General features: G+C 40.0%; 1 long non-coding RNA gene across 2 annotated transcripts in view; it reads right to left on the reverse strand.

The window, feature by feature from the left end:
* Window positions 1–22,715, reverse strand: part of LOC141375836 (uncharacterized) — a 59,257-nt gene that overhangs the window by 11,885 nt on the left and 24,657 nt on the right. For both annotated transcript variants that reach the window (XR_012384634.1, XR_012384635.1), the window contains exons 17-27: window positions 12,856–12,912; window positions 12,663–12,714; window positions 11,809–11,863; window positions 11,162–11,539; window positions 10,107–10,157; window positions 9,401–9,451; window positions 8,985–9,039; window positions 7,524–7,578; window positions 5,706–5,760; window positions 4,982–5,036; window positions 4,173–4,230 (exon numbers count right to left, since the gene is read on the reverse strand). This is a non-coding gene — a long non-coding RNA (uncharacterized lncRNA). The remainder of the gene's footprint in view (window positions 1–4,172; window positions 4,231–4,981; window positions 5,037–5,705; window positions 5,761–7,523; window positions 7,579–8,984; window positions 9,040–9,400; window positions 9,452–10,106; window positions 10,158–11,161; window positions 11,540–11,808; window positions 11,864–12,662; window positions 12,715–12,855; window positions 12,913–22,715) is intronic.

A 22,715-nucleotide genomic window follows, 5' to 3' on the forward strand; every position in this document is an offset into this window, starting at 1 on the left:
CTCGCAAAACTGTTTTTCCACAAACACTTCCTGTTCACTTCATACATGTCAACCCTCCTGTTTTACCAGGATTCTCCCAAGCCTTCCGTTTTTGCTGTGATTCTCCCATATTTCTCTTTCTTTCCATTAAAGCTGTGGGTCGATCATCGCTCTTCATATGCAACCTGTGAATTAGCGAATGCATGTATACGGATGTGCTAGGTATGATAAACTGATCCCAGATCAGCTTCTATACACACCATTTAAAGCGACACCTCTGTTATCAAACAAGTGATGAGCAGCAAATGAATCTCTCATTTTCTTTTATTTCATATCAGAGGTGTCAATTTAAGAATGCACAGATCTATAATGAAAGTATTCCATTACTTAAGTAACTGTTTGTGCTCATTTAAGAGAAAATGAGTTGTGTTTAAAATAAAACACACAGGACGAACATGTTTACATATTGTTAAGTATATTTGTCTGTTTAAACACAGATCTGAATCCTGCACTTTAGCTCCTCTTTAAATGGCATGTACAGAAGTTGATCTGGGATCAGTTTATCATTCCCTGATTCAGAGGTTGCATATGAAGGGCGATGATCAACCCACAGCTTTTAATGGAAAGAAAGTAAATGCAGACATTTTTATATTTGTTTCAGAATGCTTTCAAAAATAAAAATATATGAGAAATATGGGAAAATACTTAACAATAGTATGATAGAGGGATAGAATGGTAAAATACAGGAGGGTTGACAGGTATGAAGTGAACAGGAAGTGTGGATAACGCAAAACATCTTTGTGAGGGAACAAAAACTTAAAAATATATATATATATATATTCCTATCACTGTTTTTTTTTCTACCATCCTTTTTTTTTCTCCCACTCAGTTTTTTTTTCTTCCACCCAATTTTTTTCTTCACCATCACGTCCCTTCCGAGTCTCCGTACTAATGCCTTAAAATGTAACTTAATAAATTTTTTTTAATGACATTTGATTGTAACATTTAACTTTTTCCTAACACTGATTTTGGTTGGTTAAGGTTTTGTGAAGCGTGATTCAGTAATGCTGATTTTACTATATTTATTTACCGGTTATAGAATAGTCTAACCGTGGATTAGCTTGCATGTATGGGCATAGTTTGACGTCTTTACCTAAAACTTTAAACCTTTATAGGCCTATTATAGGCCCATATAAGGATAATAAAATTTGATATAAAGCACTCGTTTGGCAATGAACCATGATCTGTCTGCGTTGATAAATGGTATAAAATCAATAATAGCAAAACTGCATATCATTATTACTATAAAAAAGTATATTACTGCCTTGAGTCAGTAACTTAGGCAGTAATGCAAAGTAATAATTAATGTGAATAAATAGCCTAAATGAAAGGAACAAGAGGGACCAAATTAGGCATGGGATTAAAATGCCTCCTCAGTTATGATATCCTGGCGCCGGGCCTGCTACCCTCGCAAGTATATTATAAACATACGGGAAGTAGGGCTATGCAATTAATCGAAAATTCGATTTTGATTATGGCTTCAAACGAATATGAAAATCATTAATCGAGATAAAACGATTGTTGCATCATATATCGTCCTCTTTTCAGTTGTACACATTTGTTGCTCTGCAAAGCTCAGTTTCACGTGAATATTACTAAAAGCATGCATTGTAATTTTGCAGCACGGCATGTGCATCATTCATTGATGTACATTCGAATCATTCATGTTTTAAAAGCATGAATGAGACCGCATGGTTTGTGTATGCGGCACACACATATTCGCACACTGTGTGCTCAGAGCAAAGCACACACATCTAAAGTTATCTTAATGTGAGCATTTTAATGGTCAAATAGGTATCAAAACGCGATGTTCAGTGATTATTCATATTAACTCTCATTTAAGTAATAAACAAACTAGTTGAGAATCAAAAGACATGTGAAAGAGAAACCATAAATCAGAACCGTACTGCTCTTAAAGTGAAAGTGCGTGATATTCCTGCTGCCGACTGTTTTTACCATTAATCAAACAACAAAAGAAGACAATCCCTCACTGTTCTTGTCTGAAGGACTTTAGTAGCTATAATCAAAGTTTTTTTTTTTTTACAGTGAAGATGCTTAAAGCACAGTTTGTTTCATATTTTTATTCTATTGTACATATTTCCCTTTCCTTTGCAGGGAGGAAAATAAATGAATACAGTTGAAATCTAAATTATTAGCCCTACTTTCCCCCCCCAATTTCTGATTAATGGAAAGAAGATTTTTTTTAACCCATTTCTAAACATAATAGTTTTAATAACTAATTTTTTATAACTGATTTCATTCATCTTTGTTATGATGACAGCACATATTTTACTAGATATTTTTCAAAATACAAGCATTCAGATTAAAGTACGATTCAAAGGCTTAATTAGGATAATTGGGCAAGTCATTGTATACCAGTAATTTCTTCTGCTGACCATCAAAAACTATTTTGCTTAAGGGAGCTATTAATATTGACCATAAAATAGATTTCAAAATATTTAAACCTGCTTTTATTTTAGCTGAAATAAAACAAATAAGACTTCCTCCAAAGGAAAAAATATTATAGGAAATACTGTGAAAAATTCCTGAATCTGTTAAACATCATTTGGGAAATATTTATAAAAAATAATAATAATAATTTCACAGGAGCCCTAATAATTTTGACTTGAACTGATAATCATTTTGAATAATTGTGATTAAAATAATGACCAAAAAAATCGTGATTATGATTTTTCCCATAATAGAGCAGCCCTAGCGGGAAGCACTGTAATTGATAAAAAAATAAGGTGTGTATTAAGGACATTTCAGTATTTATTAAGTGTTGTTTACAATATATAATAATCATATTAATAAAAACACTGATTTAAAAAGTATTTTGTGACACCTACATCTATCATTACAAACACAGGTTTGTTTTAAAATAATAACTCTGTACCAAAGCGTTTATTTTAGGCCTGTATAAACTATAAAACATCTCTGCAAATTAATGCAATGCAATATAAAAAACAAAATTCAATATTTTGTCAATATTGCCTTGTCTCTCAGCGCACAGGCACACGCACTGAACTTCAAGTAACAGACAGAAAAAATAATTTAAAATAATGTAGCACACCTTGCAGCTTTCTTTAAAATTATGATAGGCCTGTATATAAAAATAGCGCCAGACCGTTTCTCAGTATTTCGCTGGTAATGTTTTTAAATAAATAATTAGGCCTACTTAAATATTAATTTGCTATTAATGTACAGTAATTGAGACAAAATAACATAATAGTAAAATATAAATATAATAAAAGTAAAATAAGAGTAATAATAAGAAAAAAATAAGATTTTTAATAGGTAAAAGTAAGAGTAAAATATAATCAACAAAATGTAAATTAAAACTGTGAATTAATAGGTAAATAAAAAGCTTATTTATTGACCATCTTAGTCCTATCACTTTAAAATAACAAACACTGTTTATCTCTCTACGACGCAATAGTTTTTATTCATAACAATTTGCTTTTGTATGTTATTATTAGCAGTATTAATTATTATATCCATATTTATATTTGTTTTATTAAAAAAAAAGCTTAGATTTGCCCACCTGCAGGTTTTAGACCATATGCGGGCAACATGTTTTTTAGGATATAACTCAGGTTTATGACAACACTTAGTTATTATTGTTCATTTATTCATTTGCTGAAAATTAGAACTGCATTTAGAAATAGTTTTGAAACAAATACTTGCGCTTAACAAACGCAACTAATTATTATTATTAGGCTAACTGATGTCTGTGCGTAAAGATTTTCCTATCCACCAAGAGCGAAAGTGAAAGTAGATCATTTATCTCTCATTCTCGCGCGGTAGATGCTCTGTTTAACAGTTTTCTGTTAAAAATAACTGTTAACTGTTTGCTTGTGAAATGCTCAGTTTTTCCACTTAAACTTACTTTACGTCATGTAAATAGCAAATGCGCTTATGGCACGATGCAAGGCTATTAAAGGGAATGGGAGATGAGACTCTGATTGGTTTATTCTCAAAATACACCTATAACTCATTAAGAAAATAAACTCAACCCTTTAGATCATGCTTAAAATTTGCTTAAAATAAAAAAGGCCTAAAATGCACATTATTTTTAAAGTAATTTTAGTTACTTAGTTTCTTCCTGCATTGTTATTGACAGAAATTCTTACCATCACCACCATCACTGTCTGGCTTCCTGGATTTCTGTCAAGATTCACCTGTTATTTCCTGAAGGGAGAAAGTGAGAGAGACATTATGATTCACTTATTTAAATTATTTTATTATTTTAATTATTATTAGTTTATTTTCTTAATAAATTAAAACGTGCACTCATTGACTTCCATGTTATTATTTTTCCTACTATTGGACTTTTCTACTTTACAAGTTTATTTTTTCTGTTAAACGAAAAACAAGGTATTTTGATGGAAGAAGAAAACCTGCAATCATTGACTTCCAAAATAAAAACACCAAAAATATGGAAGTCAATGAGTACAGGTTTTCATCTTCCATCTTCTTTTGTGTTTAACAGAAAAAATAAACCCATAAAGGGTGTGCAAATGATGACACATTTGTCATTTTTGGGTATGAGCCAGTCACAGAGTTGTTTTCTACAGAGGTTTGTTAATTCTTGACAAAAGAATTAACAAACCTCTGTAAAAAACAACTCTGTGTTGGTCAAAGTGACTGGCTCATGGAGGTACTGAAACAGAAAAGCAAAGATAAAGAAAATTCAACATTCGTTTACTTACTTTTAAAGTCTCGCATAACAAACCATGCCCTCATAAACCATGAAGAAACACATGTTATAATAGTCTACTGCTAGCACCATGTAAACCTACACATACTGTGTCCTCATAAACCATGAAGAAACACAGATTGAAGGAAGTGAAGGATGAGCAAATGATGACAAAATTGTCATTTTTGGGTGAACTATCCTTTTAAGGAGTGTCAAAATAGCATTACAAAAGAATTAACAAACCTCTGTAGAAGACAGCTCTGTTTGTGTTTGTCAAAGTGACTGACTTATAGAGGTGCTGAAAGAGAGAAGTAAAGAAAGATGAAGAAAACATGAAATTCACTTACTGAAAGCTTTAAGTCTTGCAAAACCAATCATGTCCTCATAAACCATGAAGAAACACACACGTTATAAAATAACAGTCTACTGGTAACATTGTAAACCTACACATACTGTGTCCTCATGAACCATGAAGAAACACACAGATTTAATAAAACAATAGTCTACTGCTAAGTCACATCCAATAGACATACTTGGTCCTCATAAACCATGAATAAACACACAGGACTGCTACACTGCATTTAGCAGAAATAGGAAACTGTTACTTTAGCACTTAAAAGGATGGTTCATCCAAAAATGAAAATGTACTTGCTATTAATATACCCCAAAGCATTCCAACCCTTTAAGGGTTTATTTCTTCTGATAAACAACAAAAACAAGATATTTTGATGGAAGAAGAAAACCTGTAACCATTGACTTCCACAATAGAAAACACAAAAAATATGGAAGTCAATGGTTACAGGTTTCCACCTTATTTCAAAGTATCTTCTTTTGTGTTTAACAGAAAAAATAAACCCATAAAGATTTAAAACAAGTAAAGGGTGAGCAAATGATGACACAATTGTACTTTTGGGTGAACTAGCCCTTTAAGGAGCGTCAAAATAGCTTGACAAAATAATTAACAAACCTCTGTAGAAGACAACTCTGTTTGTGTTTGACAAAGCGACTGGCTTATGGAGGTGCTGAAGGAGAGAAGTAAAGAAAGATGAAGAAAACATGACATTCGCTTACTGAAAGCTTTAAGTCTCACAAAACCAATCATGTCCTCATAAACCATGAAGAAACAAACGTTATGAAATAAGTCTACTGGTAACATTGTAAACCTACACATACTGTGTCCTCATGAACCATGAAGAAACACACAGATTTAATAAAACAATAGTCTACTGCTAAGTCACATTCAATAGACATACTTGGTCCTCGTAAACCATGACTAAACACACAGGACTGCTACACTGCATTTAGCAGAAATAGGAAACTGTAATTTTAGCACTTGAAGGGACTTTTTAAGTCACGCATAACAAACCATGCCCTTATAAACCATGAAGAAACAAGTTATAAGTCAACTTCTAGCACTATGTAAACTTACACATACTGTGTCCTCATAAACCATGAGTAAACACACAGATTTAATAAAACAATAGCCTGTTGCTAACTCACATCCAATAGACATACTTGGTCCTCATAAACCCTGACTAAACACACAGGACTGCTAAATTGCATTTAGTAAAAATAGGAAACTGTCATTTTAACACTCAGAGAGATTGATCACCCAAAAATGAACATTTACTCACTATTAATTTACCCTCAAGTGTTCCAAACCTACAAACAAACTAGATATTTTGACAGAAGAAGAAAACCTGCAATCAATGACTTCCATAATAGAAATCAAAAATAATATGAAAGTCAATGGTTAGAGGTATCCATCTTTTTTCAAAGTATCTTATTTGTTTTGTCAAACAGAAAAAAAGAAACCCATAAAGGTTTGGAACACTTGAGGGTAAATTAATGGTGAGTAAACGTTAATTTTTGGGTGAATCATCCCTTTAAGTGCTAAAATTACAGTTTCCTATTTCTGCTAAATGCAGTGTAGCAGTCCTGTGTGTTTAGTCATGGTTTATGAGGACCAAGTATGACTATTGGATGTGACTTAGCAGTACAATGTTTTTTTTATTAAATCTGTGTTTCTTCATGGTTTATGAGGACACAGTATGTGTAGTTTTACAATGTTAACAGAAGACTGTTGTTTTATAATGTGTGCTTCTTCATGGTTTATGAGGACATGATTGGTTTAAAGTACCAAAATAGCTTGACAAAACAATTACAAAAACCTCTGTAGAAGACAAGTCTTTGTGTTTGTCAAAGTGACAGGCTCATATAGGTACTAAAAGCGAGAAGCAAAGAAAGATGAAGAAAACTACTGAAAGCTTTAAGGCTCGCATAACCAATCATGTCCTCATGAACCCTGAAGAAATACACAGATTTAATAAAACAATAGTCTACTGCTAAGTCACATCTAATAGACATACTTGGTCCTTATAAACCATGACTAAACACGCAGGACTGCTACACTGCATTTAGCAGAGATAGGAAACTGTTATTTTAGCACTTAAAGGGATAGTTCATCCAAAAATTAACATTTACTCTATTAATTTACCCTCAAGTGTTCCAAACCTTTATGGGTTTATTTCTTCTATTAAACACAAAAGATACTTTGAAAACCAATGAATATTGACTTTCATATTATTTGTGTTTTCTACTATGGAAGTCTATGGTTACAGGTTTACATCTTTTTTTAAAGTACTTTCTTTTGTCTTTAACAGAAGAAATAACCCAAAATGGTTTGAAACAAGTAAAATGTAAGCAAATAATGACACATTTGTACCGTTTGGGTGAACTATCCATTTAGGGAGTGTCAAAATAGCATTACAAAAAATTAACAAACCTCTGTAGAAGACAACTCTGTTTGTGTTTGTCAAAGTGACGGACTCATGAAGGTACTGAAAGAGAGAAGCAAAGATAAAGAAAATTTACCATTCGTTTACTTACTGTTTTAAGTTTTGCACAACAAACCATGCCCTCATAAACCATGAAGAAACACACGTTATAATAGTCTACTGCTAGCACCATGTAAAACTACACATACTGTGTCCTCATAAACCATGAAGAAACACGCAGTTTCCATAAAACAACATCCTACTGCTAAGTCACATTAAATAGACATACTGTGTCTTCATAAACCATGACTAAACACACAGGACCGCTACATTGCATTTAGCTGAAAAAGGAAACTGTAATTTTAGCATTTAAAGGGATGGTTCACTCAAAAATGAACATTTACTCACTATGAATTTACCCTCAAGTGTTCCAAACTTTTATGTGCTTATTTCTTCTGATAAACAACAAAAACAAGATATTATGATGGAAGAAGAAAACCTGCAATCAATAGCCCCTTTCACACATACAGACCTTTCCGGAAAATTGCCGGCAATTTTCCGGAAAGGTTGTATGTGTGAACAGGTCCTTTTTGAAAATACCGGTAAATTCGTTCTGGCTATTTTCCGGAAAGAGAAGTTGTAACATTACCGGCAATGTGCCGGAATGCTGCGCTGTGTGAATGCAAAAGGAAGATTCCCGTAATAAGCGCGTGCACGTCTAGAACGTGCTGACGTGAGACGTCTGCTTTAGCCAATCACAACAGTCAGACGCATTTACGTCCGCGCGGTTTGTGAGGATAAAAGCCTTTGAATATTTTTCCAGACACATTTAGCTGCTAGAAGTTAGTCAGATCACGTTTATATGTTCTTCTTAATGATAACTGTGTAAATAATCATCGATGAGATGCTTATGATAAGCCGTTGTTTGTTTACCTTCAAGCTTTGCACATGCACATATTATGAACATCTCGACATGCGAAAGTGATCCTGCGAAAGTTGTTCACAATATTGATCATCCACAGAGTTTGTAATTTAGTCAAATGTTTACAAATACAAGCGCAGCCGTTTAAAGCTCATTTGTGGTGAATGTTGTCAGAATTTACCGGTATTTTGGAATGGATGTGTGAATGCTCTTTTCCGGAAAATTTCCGTAACGTCCTCGCCTGTGTGAACAGCGCTTTTTTGAATATACCGGTAAAGTCTTTCCGGAAATTTTCCAGATATTTACCGGTATCACTGTGTGAAAGGGGCTAATGACTTCCATAATAGAAAACACAAATAATATGGAAGTCAATGGTTACAAGTTTCCATCTTTTTTCAAAGTATCTTCTTTTGTGTTCAACAGAAAAAATAAACCCATAAAGATTTAAAACAAGTAAAGGGTGAGCAAATGATGACACAATTGTACTGTTTGGGTGAACTATCCCTTTAAGGAGTGTCAAAATAGCATTACAAAAGAATTAACTAACCTCTGTAGAAGACAGCTTTGTTTGTGTTTGACAAAGTGACTGGGTCATGGAGGTACTGAAAGAGAGAAGCAAAGAAAGATGAAGGAAACATGACATTCGCTTACTGAAAGCTTTAAGTCTCACAAAACCAATCATGTCCTTATAAACCATGACTAAACACACAGGATTGCTACACTGCATTTAGTCTAATTAAGAAATTAAGTCATTTTAGCACTTAAAGGGATGGTTCACCCAAAAATGAACATTTACTTACTATGAATTACAGGTTTACATCTTTTTAAAAGTATTTTGTTTTGTCTTTAACAGAACAAATAAAGAAACAAGTAAAGGGTAGGCAAATGAGGACACAATTGTACTGTTGGGTAAACTATCCCTTTAAGGAGTGTCAAAATAACATGACAAAAGAATAAACAAACCTCTGTAGAAAACAACTCTGTGTTGGTCAAAGTGACGGGCTCAGGGAGGTACTGAAAAAGAGAAGCAAAGATAAGATTTTTTTAACATTGTTAAATTACTTTAAGTCACGCATAACAAATCATGCCCTTACAAATTACGAAGAAACACACGTTATAATTGTCTACTGCTAGCACTATGTCAACCTACACATACTGTGTCCTTATGAACCATGAAGAAACACACAGATTTAATAAAACAATAGTCTACTGCTAAGTCACATCTAATAGACATACTTGGTCCTCATAAACCATGACTAAACACACAGGACTGCTAACCTGCATTTAGCAGAAATAGGAAACTGTCATTTTAGCACTTAAAGGGATGGTTCACCTAAAAATTAACATTTACTCACTATTAATTTACCCTCGAGTGTTCCAAACCTTTAAGGGTTTATTTCTTTTGTTAAAAACAAAACATACTTTGAAAAACGATGGAAACTTGTAACCATTGACTTTTATATTACTTGTTTTTTACTACTATGGAAGTCAATGGTTACAGGTTTCTATCTTATTTCAAAGTATCTTATTTGTTTTGTTAAACAGAAAAAAGAAAACCACAAAGGTTTGGAACACTTGAGGGTAAACTAATAGTGAGTAAATGTTCATTTTTGGGTAAAACTATCCTTTCAAGAAGTATCAAAATAGCTTGACAAAAGAATTAACAAACCTCTGTAGAAGACAACTCTGTGTTTGTCAAAGCGACTGGCTTATGGAGGTGCTGAAAGAGAAAAGTAAAGAAAGATGAAGAAAACATGAGATTCGCTTACTGAAAGCTTTAAGTCTCGTTTAACCAATCATGTCCTCATAAACCATGAAGAAACACACACGTTATAAAACAATCGTCTACTGCTAACATTGCATTCTACATACAGTGTCCTCATAAACCATGAGTAAACACACAGATTTGTTAAAACAATATCCTACTGCTAAGTCACATCCAATAGACATACTTGGTCCTCATAAACCATGACAAAACACACAGGACTGCTACACTGCATTTAGCAGAAATATGAAACTGTTATTTTAGCACTTAAAGGGATGATTCACCCAAAAACGAACATTTACTCACTAACAATTTACCCTCAAGGGTTCCAAACCTTTACGTGTTTATTTCTTCTGATAAAAAACAAAAACAAGACATTTGGTGGAAGAAAATCTGTAATCATTGACTTTCATGGTAGAAAACAAAAAAAGATGGAAACCTGTAATCATTCACTCCCATATTATTTGTAAGTATTTTCTTTTGTCTTTAAATAGTCTACTGCTAAGTCACATCTAATAGACATACTTGGTCCTCATAAACCATGACTAATCACACAGGACTGCTACACTGCATTTAGCAGAAATATGTAACTGTCATTTTAGCACTTAAAGGGATGATTCACACAAAAATTAACATTTACTCACTATTAATTTACCCTCAAGTGTTCCAAACCTTTAAGGGTTTCTTTTTCTGTTAAACACAAAAGAAGATACTTTGAAAAACGATGGAAACCTGTAACCATTGACTTTCATATTATTTGTGTTTTCTATTATGTAAGTCAATGGATACATGTTTCCATCTTTTTTCAAAGTATCTCATTTGTTTTATTAAACAGAAAAAAAGAAACCCATAAAGGTTTGAAACACTTGAGGGTAAATTAATAGTGAGTAAATGTTCATTTTTGGGTGAACTATGCCTTTATGGAGTGTCAAAATAGCTTGACAAAAGAATTAACAAACCTCTGTAGAAAACAACTCTGTTTGTGTTTGTCCAAGCGACGGGCTCATGGAGGTACCGAAAGAGAGAAGCAAAGAAAGATGAAGAAAACATGACATTCACTTACTGAAAGCTTCAAGTCTTCCATAACCAATCATGTCCTCATAAACTATGAGTAAACACACATATTTGATATAACAATAGCTTGCTGCTAACTCACATAAAATAGACATACTTGGTCCTCATAAACCATGACTAAACACACAGGACTGCTACGTTGAATGTAGTAGAAATATGAAACTGTCATTTTAGCACTTAAAGGGATGATTCACACAAAAATTTATATTTACTCACTATTAATTTACCCTCAAGTGTTCCAAACCTTTAAGGGTTTATTACTTCTGTTAAACAACAAAAACAAGATATTTTGATGGAAGAAGAAAACCTGCAATCATTGACTTCCACAACAGAAAACACAAATAATATGGAAGTCTATGGTTACAGGTTTCCATATTTTTTCTAAGTATCTTCTTTTGTCTTTAACAGAAGAAATATCCCAATAATGGTTTGAGACAAGTAAAGGGTGATCAAATAATGAGACAATTGCACTTTTTGGATGAACTATCCCTTTAAGGAGTGTCAAATTAGCATGACAAAATAATTAACAAACCTCTGTAGAAGACAACTCTGTTTGTGTTGGTTAAAGCCACAGGCTCATGGAGGCGCTGAAAGAGAGAAGCAAAGAAAGATGAAGAAAACATTAAAAGCTTTAAGTCTCGCATAACAAACCATGTCCTCATAAACCATGAATAAACAGATTTAACAAAACAATAGCCTACTGCTAAGTCACATTCAGTAGACATACTTGGTCCTCATAAACCATGAGCAAACACACAGATATTAAAACAATAGCCTATTGATAGGTCAGCAAACTTGACATTGTTTCTCTTGATATCTCAATATTGTAAGCTATAAAAAAAAAGCTTTAAATATTAGTAATATTTGTTATTTCTCAAATGTGGTAAAAAACAATATTATTATAATATGTAGGCCTAGTAATGGTTAAAATGCTCAATTTTGCATAGATCTGGCATGTTAAACTTTAAATTGGTCTTTAATGCACAGGACAGAGATGACATCAGAATACAAATTCAAAATTCCGAAGATGAGTGTTAGATGTATGCTTGCACTCTCTTATGGTCCACATGCAAATAGATCATTTTCACTGGTATAACCAGGCATTTGTCATCATCAGATTTCAACTTGCATTATTTTCATCATTTAACAACAGTAGTTTATACTGCCACTGTGTAAACGTTTAATCTTACACATAATACTCACCGTGTGAATAGAGGCTAATCTAAAGAAAAAACTTTGAATTGTTATATTGCGATTCTCAATATAATAATGTATCGCTACACCCATATTAAATGTATTATTATTTAAAAATAACTGCACAGATACAGGAACAATAAGAAAATATCTCTTCAGATCAACATTTAAAAGACAATTATACAGACAAACCTCTTTGAAGCTCACTCTGTTCAGAATTCAAAGATAATGGCTCATGAAGAGACTGAAAAACATAATCAAAACACAGAAAATAAAGCTAAAACAACTCAATTGTGTGCTAAACAGACATTATTAAACATTATATTTAATACTACATACGGTTCAAAATATGCCAATTTTTAAAATAAAATCCAATATACCCTACCTTTGCTTTTTCATGTTTGTTACAGGAGAGAAGGTCAACTCCTCCACATGACACACTCTAAAATTACAATTGTATGTTGTGATATCGTGCAGAACAATGTTTTAAAATTAAACACAAGGTACTTTTTTTTATACAAGATTAAAATTGTAACTCTGCCAAATAAAAACAGTTCTGTCAACACATGAACACTGACTCCACAGAGTATGCATCACAAACTTTTCTGGACAGTGAAAACTGATACAGAAGAAACTAAATCATTGAAAAAATTCATTATGTTGGTTTAATAGTGCACAAAAAGTACACTGTACAGGAAACTGGCCCAAAACAATTATCTAATACTTTACTATTTGATAGTGTCAGGCCCGGATTAAGAACTCAAGAGGTCTGTATAAAAAAAAATAAGAATAGAATACATTTTTTTCAAAACAAATAATATATAATATATAACTATAATATATTGCCCACATTTTTTAAATAAATTATATATATATATATATATATATATATATATATATATATATATATATATATATATATATATATATATATATATAGTCTACAAAGATTTAACTTATTTTTTAAGAAAATGAAAATTTTCTTATGAAAATGAAAATTGATGGTATAAGTACACTTGTTCAAGTTAACTGAAGCAGTACTAAAATATATATTTTAAAAGGTATTTATTACTATTCCCCACTGTGCTTTGCGAGAGCGCTTACTGAACAGCACGTTCGTTGACATAAGACTGCCCAGGCACGAATGCAATGTGAGTGCAGGCCGTAGGGGGAGACGGAAGGGGGGAAAAGCATGCTTCAGCCTGGTTCATGGCAACTGTACAGTGCGAGTACGCCCTCAGACACAAGATGAATCCAGTCTGCACTGCTATTAGCATCCTCCACCTGGTTAATGCTAGCTTGCACATAACATTACCATAACGTCTTCTAAACTCTCATTCTCCTCATCATGGGTCTGTTTGAAGGAGTGAATACATGAAACATGCCTCAATAAAGATGCACCCTCTCCTCTTTTTCTCTTGTGATTGCCAAATCCACTTGTTCACTCATTTTGATCTACGGCAAATACTACACTACAGTCCGCTCAATTCAGTGCAGGTTATTTCAAAACTTACAAGCACTTCACCAATTAAAGCATGCTGTTTAGTTAAAAAAAGTAAAGAAGGAAAGGAAAAAATCTGCATGCTTTTTATACATGGTGACATTTTCTGACAATTTAAATATAATGATAATAATAATACATGATAGGGGTGTAACGATTTATCGTTGTACGATTTATTGCGATGCAAAAATGTCTCGATATGCATCGTGGCGTTATGACGATATGATTACGATATGACGTCCGTTTTCTCTTATTAGTTGAGCTGTTTGCACGTGAGCTACGTTACCCTTCGGGGGGAACTTCAGCACTATAAGTGGATTTGATTTGTAAAATCCACGCATTGGGAGGATTCGGATCAGAAGCCGCTTGTCTGGAGAGTATTGAACGGGCCAATGAATGAAATTAATTGGCAGCGTAAGCTTGCGCAGGTGTGCGACATCTGCAATTATCTCAGCATATAAGCACACCTGAAGCCAGCAGACGCCATCCTTTTCGCTTCAGATCCTTTCTGAGTGAGTCGATGAGGGTTCCTCTTGCTGATCAGCACTTCAGAGAGAACGAGTGTGTCTCCCGGTCCAGAGTGGGTCTTCGCGGTGGCAGACGGTCGAGCTGGGTTACTCCCTTGCCTGCGGTTCTTTGGGTCCGGTCCTCCAGAGCGGTGCGTATAGTTGCAACTTTCCTAAAAGAGCAACACAGTCGTGCAGCACGTCCTTTTCAGGATGGCGCTCCGACTGTGCGTTTCTGGATGCGGGGGTTTCCTGGCTCCGGATGATGGACACGATCACTGCATTGCATGTTTGGGGGTCCAGCATGTTAATGCGGTGCTCGCGGGCGGTTCATGTCGTCATTGCGATGCCATGACCGTTGCACAGCTAAGATCGCGGCTAACTTTCGCAAGAGAGCGAGCCACCCCAGTTGCCTCCTGTTCTAAAAAAGCAGCGGGCGCTCGGGCAGATCTGAGGGTTTCAGCGGGAGATAATCCGCCGCCCACGGGCTCGCGGACCTCTCGCTCCTCACGGCGCTCCATCCAAGCTTCGGGTGGTGAGAGTGATCCGTCTAACCAGATGGTAGCTCTCACACTCGCTGACACCGGAGATCAGATGTCCTCCGCGGCATCGGAGGGTGGGCTTTCACTGTCCGACGAAGATCCGGACCCGCTCGCCCCCTCCGGGCAGGTGAGCGCTGTCAAATCGGATCCTGAAGCGGACATGTTAGCCGTGCTTTCCCGGGCTGCTTCGGCCGTGGGGTTGGAGATGGTTTATCCCCCAGCTCCGCGGCCGGACCGACTAGATGGGTGCTACGTAGAGGACCAGAAGGCGAAGCCTTCGAAGCCTCTCGTCCCCTTCTTCCCGGAAGTGCACAGTAGGCTCACGCAGTCTTGGAGGGCACCTTTCTCTGCCCGTGCTGCGTGTGCCTCCGCCCTCACCGCCCTTGACGGCGGAGCTGCCAGGGGGTATGAGGCGATCCCGTCAGTGGAGCGCGCTATCGCGGTCAATCTTTGTCCGCGCGGCGCCTCTACGTGGCGGGGTTTGCCCCGCCTCCCGTCCAAAGCCTGTAGGTTGTCTGCCTCCCTCGGAGCCAGAGCTTATAAGGCTGCGGGCCAGGCTGCTTCTGCTTTGCACGCGATGGCCACCTACCAGCGCTACCAAGCGCAGGCGCTGGCCGAGCTGCACGAGGGCGGGTCCAACCCAAGCTTATTACATGAGCTGCGCACCGCGACCGACTATGCTCTTCGGACTACTAAGTCCGCCGCGTGTGCGCTGGGGAGGACGATGTCCACACTTGTGGTTCAGGAACGCCACCTCTGGCTAAACCTGGCCGATATGCGCGACGTTGACAAAGTTCGCTTTCTTGACTCGCCCATATCCCAGGCTGGCCTGTTCGGCGACACCGTCGGTGAATTCACCCAGGAATTCAAGGCGGTGAAAGAGCAGTCGGATGCGATGGGCAATGTCATCTATCGGCGTGGCCGTAAGCCCGCTCCGCCCGCCGAGCCATCCACTTCCGCTGTTCCTCGCCGAGGGCGCCCGCCAACGAGTGCTGCCCCGCCCCCGCCTGCGCCTCCGGCCAAGCGGGCGCGGCGTTCACCTCGAAAGCAGGCAGCCCCTCCTGCCCAGGGCGCCGTTAAGTCCGGTAAACGGACCGCGAAGCGTCCCTGAGACAGGCCATCCGGAGAAGAGGAAACTTGCTCTTTCCCCGCTGGAGGGCGGGGCCCCGATAACAACGGTACTTTTCAGTGCCACCAAAACATCAGTAAAAGAGCACTTTTTCCCTTCCCCGGATGTGACTGCACGAGTTCTGCCAGTCCGGGACGCGCTGCCTTCCGGCTTGCAGACTCTACGTGCTTCGCCAGTGGCTCACGAGCGCTGGGGGGACGGTCTCCCTTCCCTCAGCCCTCCAGCCCCCTCTCCGGAGTCAGGGTGCGGAGCCAGAGCGAATCGCTCTCCTCCAGCTCTTCCGCGGGACCCTCGTGCTTCCCGGATCAGCACACCCACTCCGCGCTGCCCCACCGCTGGTACGTCAGCGATTGTAGCGATGACTCCATTAGCGAGGGCTCTGCCTGCCTGGTTAGCGCGGGCCAGCCCCTCGCGGTGGCTCATACGCACAATCAGACTCGGTTACGCGATTCAGTTCGCGAAACGACCCCCCAAGTTTACGGGCGTGTATTTCTCCAGGGTCAGCCCCCTGTCCGCCCCTGTCTTGCGAGAGGAGATTGCTGCCCTCCTGGCGAAGGGTGCAATCGAGCCGGTTCCTCCAGCCGAGATGGAGAGTGGGTTTTACAGCCCATACTTCATCGTACCCAAAAAGAGCGGTGGGTCACGGCCAATCCTAGATCTGCGCGTTTTGAACCGCTGTCTGCACAGGCTGCCGTTCAGAATGCTCACGCAGAGGCGCATTCTCCAATGCGTTCGTCCTCGGGATTGGTTTGCAGCCATAGACCTGAAGGACGCGTATTTCCATGTCTCCATTCTTCCACGCCACCGCCAATTTCTGCGGTTTGCGTTCGAGGGTCGAGCGTGGCAGTACAAGGTCCTCCCCTTCGGGCTCTCTCTGTCTCCGCGGGTCTTCACCAAACTCGCGGAGGGTGCCCTAGCGCCCCTTCGGCTTGCGGGCATTCGCATACTCAATTATCTCGACGACTGGCTGATTTTAGCCCACTCGCGGGAGCAATTGATTATGCACAGGGACAAGGTGCTTCGGCATCTCCGCCTACTGGGGCTTCAGGTCAACCGAGAAAAGAGCAAACTCGCCCCCGTGCAGAGGATTTCTTTTCTCGGGATGGAGCTGGACTCGATCACCATGGTAGCGCACCTCTCCGAGGAACGCGCTCGCCTGTTGCTGAACTGTCTGAGGCTCGACAGCAAACTAGTGGTCCCACTGAAGTTCTTTCAGAGGCTCCTGGGGCATATGGCATCCGCAGCCGCCGTCACGCCGCTCGGGTTGCTCCATATGAGACCACTTCAGCACTGGCTTCACGATCGGGTCCCCAGACGCGCATGGCACGCGGGCACACACCGGGTCTCGGTTACTGCGCTGTGTCGCCGCGCCCTCAGCCCTTGGAACGACCCCTCGTTCCTACAGGCCGGTGTGCCTCTAGGACAGGCGTCCAGCCATGTTGTTGTTTCAACAGACGCTTCCAACACGGGTTGGGGGGCCGTGTGTCGCGGGCATGTGGCTGCGGGCCTCTGGAAGGGTGCCCAGCTGCATTGGCATATCAATCGCCTAGAGCTGTTGGCAGTGTTCCTCGCTCTCCACCGCTTTTTACCGGTGCTGGAGCGGCAACACGTGCTGGTCAGGACGGACAGTACGGCGGCGGCGGCGTATATCAACCGCATGGGGGGTATGCGCTCTCGCCGCATGTCTCAGCTCGCCCGCCGTCTGCTCCTCTGGAGTCACCCGCGGCTGAAATCGCTGCGCGCCATTCACGTCCCAGGCACGCTCAATCGTGCAGCCGATGCGCTCTCACGACAGCTGTTACGCCCTGGAGAATGGAGACTCCACCCCGAGTCTGTTCAGCTGATATGGGCGCGATTCGGGGAGGCCCAGATCGATCTGTTTGCTTCCCCCGAGAACGCTCACTGCCAGTTGTTTTTTTCCCTGACCGAGGGCTCTCTCGGCACGGATGCACTGGCCCACAGCTGGCCTCGGGGCATGCGCAAGTATGCGTTTCCCCCAGTGAGCCTGCTCGCGCAGTTTCTGTGCAAGGTCAGGGAGGACGAGGAACAGGTTCTGCTAGTTGCGCCCCTTTGGCCCAACCGGACCTGGATATCAGAGCTCTCACTCCTCGCGACGGCCCTCCCCTGGCGGATCCCTTTGAGAGAGGACCTACTCTCTCAGGGACAGGGCACCATCTGGCACCTTCGCCCCGATCTTTGGAACCTCCACGTGTGGTCCCTAGACGCGAGGAAGACTTAGGTAACCTACCGACTGCGGTGGTTAATACCATCACTCAGGCTAGAGCCCCCTCCACGAGGCGCGCCTACGCCCTGAAGTGGAGTCTATTCACTGAATGGTGCGTCTCTCGCAGAGAAGACCCCCGAAATTGCCAGATTAGTGTTGTGCTCTCTTTCCTTCAAGAGAAGTTGGACAGCAGGCTGTCGCCCTCCACTCTCAAGGTTTACGTGGCCGCCATCTCCGCTTATCATAGCGCGGTAGCTGGCGGCACTGTGGGAAAGCATAACCTGGTCATCCAGTTCCTTAGGGGTGCTAGGCGAATTAATCCATCTCGCCCCCCTCTCATGCCCTCTTGGGATCTCGCCCTCGTTCTCACGAGTCTGCGATCCGATCCCTTTGAGCCACTCGAATCAGTATCTCTAAGATTTCTGTCCCTGAAGACAGCTCTGCTGGTTGCGTTGGCCTCCATCAAGAGGGTCGGGGACCTGGAGGCATTTTCGGTCAGTGACTCGTGCCTGGAATTCGGGCCGGATTACTCTCACGTCATCCTGAGACCCCGCCCCGGTTATGTGCCCAAGGTTCCTACCACCCCCTTTAGAGATCAGGTAGTGAACCTGCAAGCGCTGCCCCCGGAGGAGGCAGACCCAGCCCTTTCTTTACTTTGTCCAGTTCGCGCTCTGCGCATTTATGTGGACCGTACTCAGAATTTTAGATCATCTGAGCAGCTCTTTGTCTGTTATGGCGGTCGGCAGCAGGGAAGTGCCGTATCGAAACAAAGATTATCCCACTGGATTGTGGATGCCATTTCACTCGCTTATTCGAGTCGAGGTCAGCCGTGTCCCCCGGGAGTTCGTGCACACTCCACTCGGAGCGTTGCATCCTCTTGGGCGCGTGCACGCGGCGCCTCTCTAACAGACATCTGTAGAGCTGCGGGCTGGGCGACACCCAACACATTTGCAAGGTTTTACAATCTGCGAGTGGAGCCGGTTTCCTCAAGGGTATTAGGTAACCCTTTGGTGATTGAGGAGACAACTCGGTAGGGTGTTGAAACACGCTTGCTGCGCCATTCTCCCTAACACGGAGGTACGTGCGCCTTTGTTATCTGTCAGTAAAGTTCCCCGTCAGGTGAGCCCTGCAGATTCCTCCGTGGCCCCCAGCACTGACTCAGCGGAGGAGTCACTTGCTGGCCCACTACGTTGTAGGTCTGCCCGCTGGTCAGCCCGCGTTTTGGGTATAGGTGCCTGCTATGCGTGATCCCCACTAGGCGATCCCATATGCTTATTCCGCCACGGTTAAGTCCCCCCCCTGGGCGGACCCGTGTCTTCCCTCTCCGCTAACCACTCTTTTGCTATGTGTACTCCCCCTTTTTAGGGCTAGTCCATATGTAAATTCTGCCATCTATCCCCCCCTTGGGTAACGGATGGCCTCCGCAGCGTCCTCCCTATCGGGATTGCACGCTTCCCAACGTACTGTCGTATTTCCTAGAATTATCTAGATGCTCACGACTTCCCAAAAAATATATCTAAATCCGTAAAACTTCTGTTGAAGTAGGATAAATTAGGGCCAGGGACACGTTGGAGGACCGCGCCCCCCATGATGTGGGTGCGTCACGCTTGCTTGACTATCTCCTCATCGGGGGTGTTAGTAAGGTGCAGTCATTATGGCGCTTTCAATGGGCTCCCAATGCGTGGATTTTACAAATCAAATCCACTTATAGTGCTGAAGTTCCCCCCGAAGGGGAACGTTCGAGGTTACTAAAGTAACCCTTCGTTCCCCGAGGAGGGGAACGGAAGCACTATACTCCGTCGCCATAATGACTGTCCCTTAGCTGTTTGAAAGTCTCTTCAGCTTAAAAGGATGGCGTCTGCTGGCTTCAGGTGTGCTTATATGCTGAGATAATTGCAGATGTCGCACACCTGCGCAAGCTTACGCTGCCAATTAATTTCATTCATTGGCCCGTTCAATACTCTCCAGACAAGCGGCTTCTGATCCGAATCCTCCCAATGCGTGGATTTTACAAATCAAATCCACTTATAGTGCTTCCGTTCCCCTCCTCGGGGAACGAAGGGTTACTTTAGTAACCTCGAACGTTCCACCTGCTGTCGCACGTGAGTTCAGATTGCAGCAGCAGTAATGTTAGCAAACCAAGATGAGTGGAGTTGAAATAGAGGATGGCCCATCCTCTCAAAATCAGACGTCTGGCAACATTTCGGTTGTACAGTAATTGCTTTAGACTCGTCCGCTTTTTGACACGCATACTGGGTCACACATCCTAAGTTTTAAAGTCTTCACAGTGATTTACATACTTTGCACAGCGACAGGGATACCTCCTAATGGTGTTGAAAGAGTCACATACTGTATTTATAAGGTACAATTCACCCTAAAATATCATTCTGTCTTCATATGATGTATTGGCGGCCGCAAAATCACACATGACATGAGCTGACCGTGAGCTGTTACTACAAAGGGCGGACTATGATAGACGCGTGCGTATGGCAAGCCGTTTTAACATTTAAACCTTTGATCTGACTATCCATAAATATATTTAGAGATATCTCTAATTATATTTTGACTAGTCATAATTATAATTCGACTAGTCAAAATATAATTAGAGATATCTCTAAATGAATTTAATTAAATATGAATTACATATATTTATGGATAGTCAGAACAAAGGTTTAAATGCTAAAACGGCTTGCCATACGCGCGCGTCTGCTTCAGTGAACAGAACCTGCAGGTTGTGACTAATAAAGTAGTAAACAACATTCAGTTTGTGGAACAGAGTGATCTTTCAGGAGCAGCGTGGGAAGTTTGAACAGCACTTAGCAGTGTAAATGAAACCGAAAACGTACACATTATTTAAACAATCATATCGATTTTAGAGTTATGATTACGACGAGCTAACCCTTTAAAGCTAAATTTGAGTACAGAGGTACACAAAAATGCACGTCAACATGATACACTTGATAGCGCCGACATCAGCGACGCCGAAGAAATAGTAAACCTGCCTAAACTGCTAAAAAGAGTCACGACTGTCCTGTGTAATGATAAGACGGCCACCCTGTCACTCATGCCCAACATGAAGACAGCCATCCATAAAAACCTCTCAGACAGATACACATAAGTTCAGGATTATCTTATAGAACTGCTGATTACCTGGAAATGTAGATTTTTTTTTGCACACACAAAAAACGCAAGTGACCAAGCAAAGCCTTAAGCTCTCACTGTTAAATTCAATTGAATAGAAAGCTTATTTTTTTGCACCTTTACTTAAATTGTTCCTTAATTTTGTCTCTGTCATTTCAATAATATTTTTTAAGAAGTTTTTAAATTGTTTTATTTTCCAGAGACAGGCCTGTTTAATATATTTTCTAAAAGAAGGTTCCGTTTAACAAGTTGAAACAAAAGAAATACATAAAAAATAGTTTACTTGGTAAAATTTGCATTTCAGTTAAATTTTCAATTTTTATTCCAAATATCGTGATACATATCGAATCGTGAACACTATATCGTGATACACATCGTATCGTGAGCTGAGTGTATCGTTACACCCCTAATATATGATATTGACTATTTGCTAAGAGGAAATGCCTAGTTTCTAAAAAAAATGTTTTTAAAGAGAGGGAGGCAACCTTTATTAAGACATGTGCAACCTATTAAATGCTCTTCAACAGAGCCATGAGGTAGGAGAATATGGGTGAAGTAGCGCTAGTTGTGGCAAATGATAATCGACAGGCTAACCAGGGTTTGGGAAAGGGCGACTAATAGTGGTGTAACGGATCCAAAATCTGCAGTTCGGATCACTCTACGTTTTTTGAGTTATGGATCGGACCATTTTTTGGATCAGCAAAAAAGGGAGGAGACAATTTGTTTTCCATTTATACAAAAATGTTACTGCATAAAACATTGCTTTTAACAAACAGAAAATAGAACCTGTAATTTTAATAAAAAATAAAAATCAGGAAATAACCAGCTAAAAAAAAGTATTCAATATGAAATATGATCTTTGCTACTGTTGCTGATAATGCAAAATATATAGAAATCTTGCACAACATATATTTATCTTCAATTAATGATTCAACAATTCACACATAAAACTTCATGTTTCATTATACTGTAGGTGTATTATATTTGAAAACCTATTCAATTACATAGTTTTGATGTTTGTTTGTCGCCATCTGTTGGTTACACAATGTAGTTGCTTTCACCAGCATCTTGTTTCATTAAACAGTGATTTTATTCTTACCATAATGAATGGATTAATGCAGGCTAAACAAACAGTGACAAAAAAACACCTTAATAGCCAAAAGCATTTATGTAGGTCCCACAACGTCATCATTATATTTTAC

This window comes from Danio rerio, chromosome 8, assembly GCF_049306965.1.
Source record: "Danio rerio strain Tuebingen ecotype United States chromosome 8, GRCz12tu, whole genome shotgun sequence".
Taxonomy (NCBI): Eukaryota; Metazoa; Chordata; class Actinopteri; order Cypriniformes; family Danionidae; genus Danio; species Danio rerio.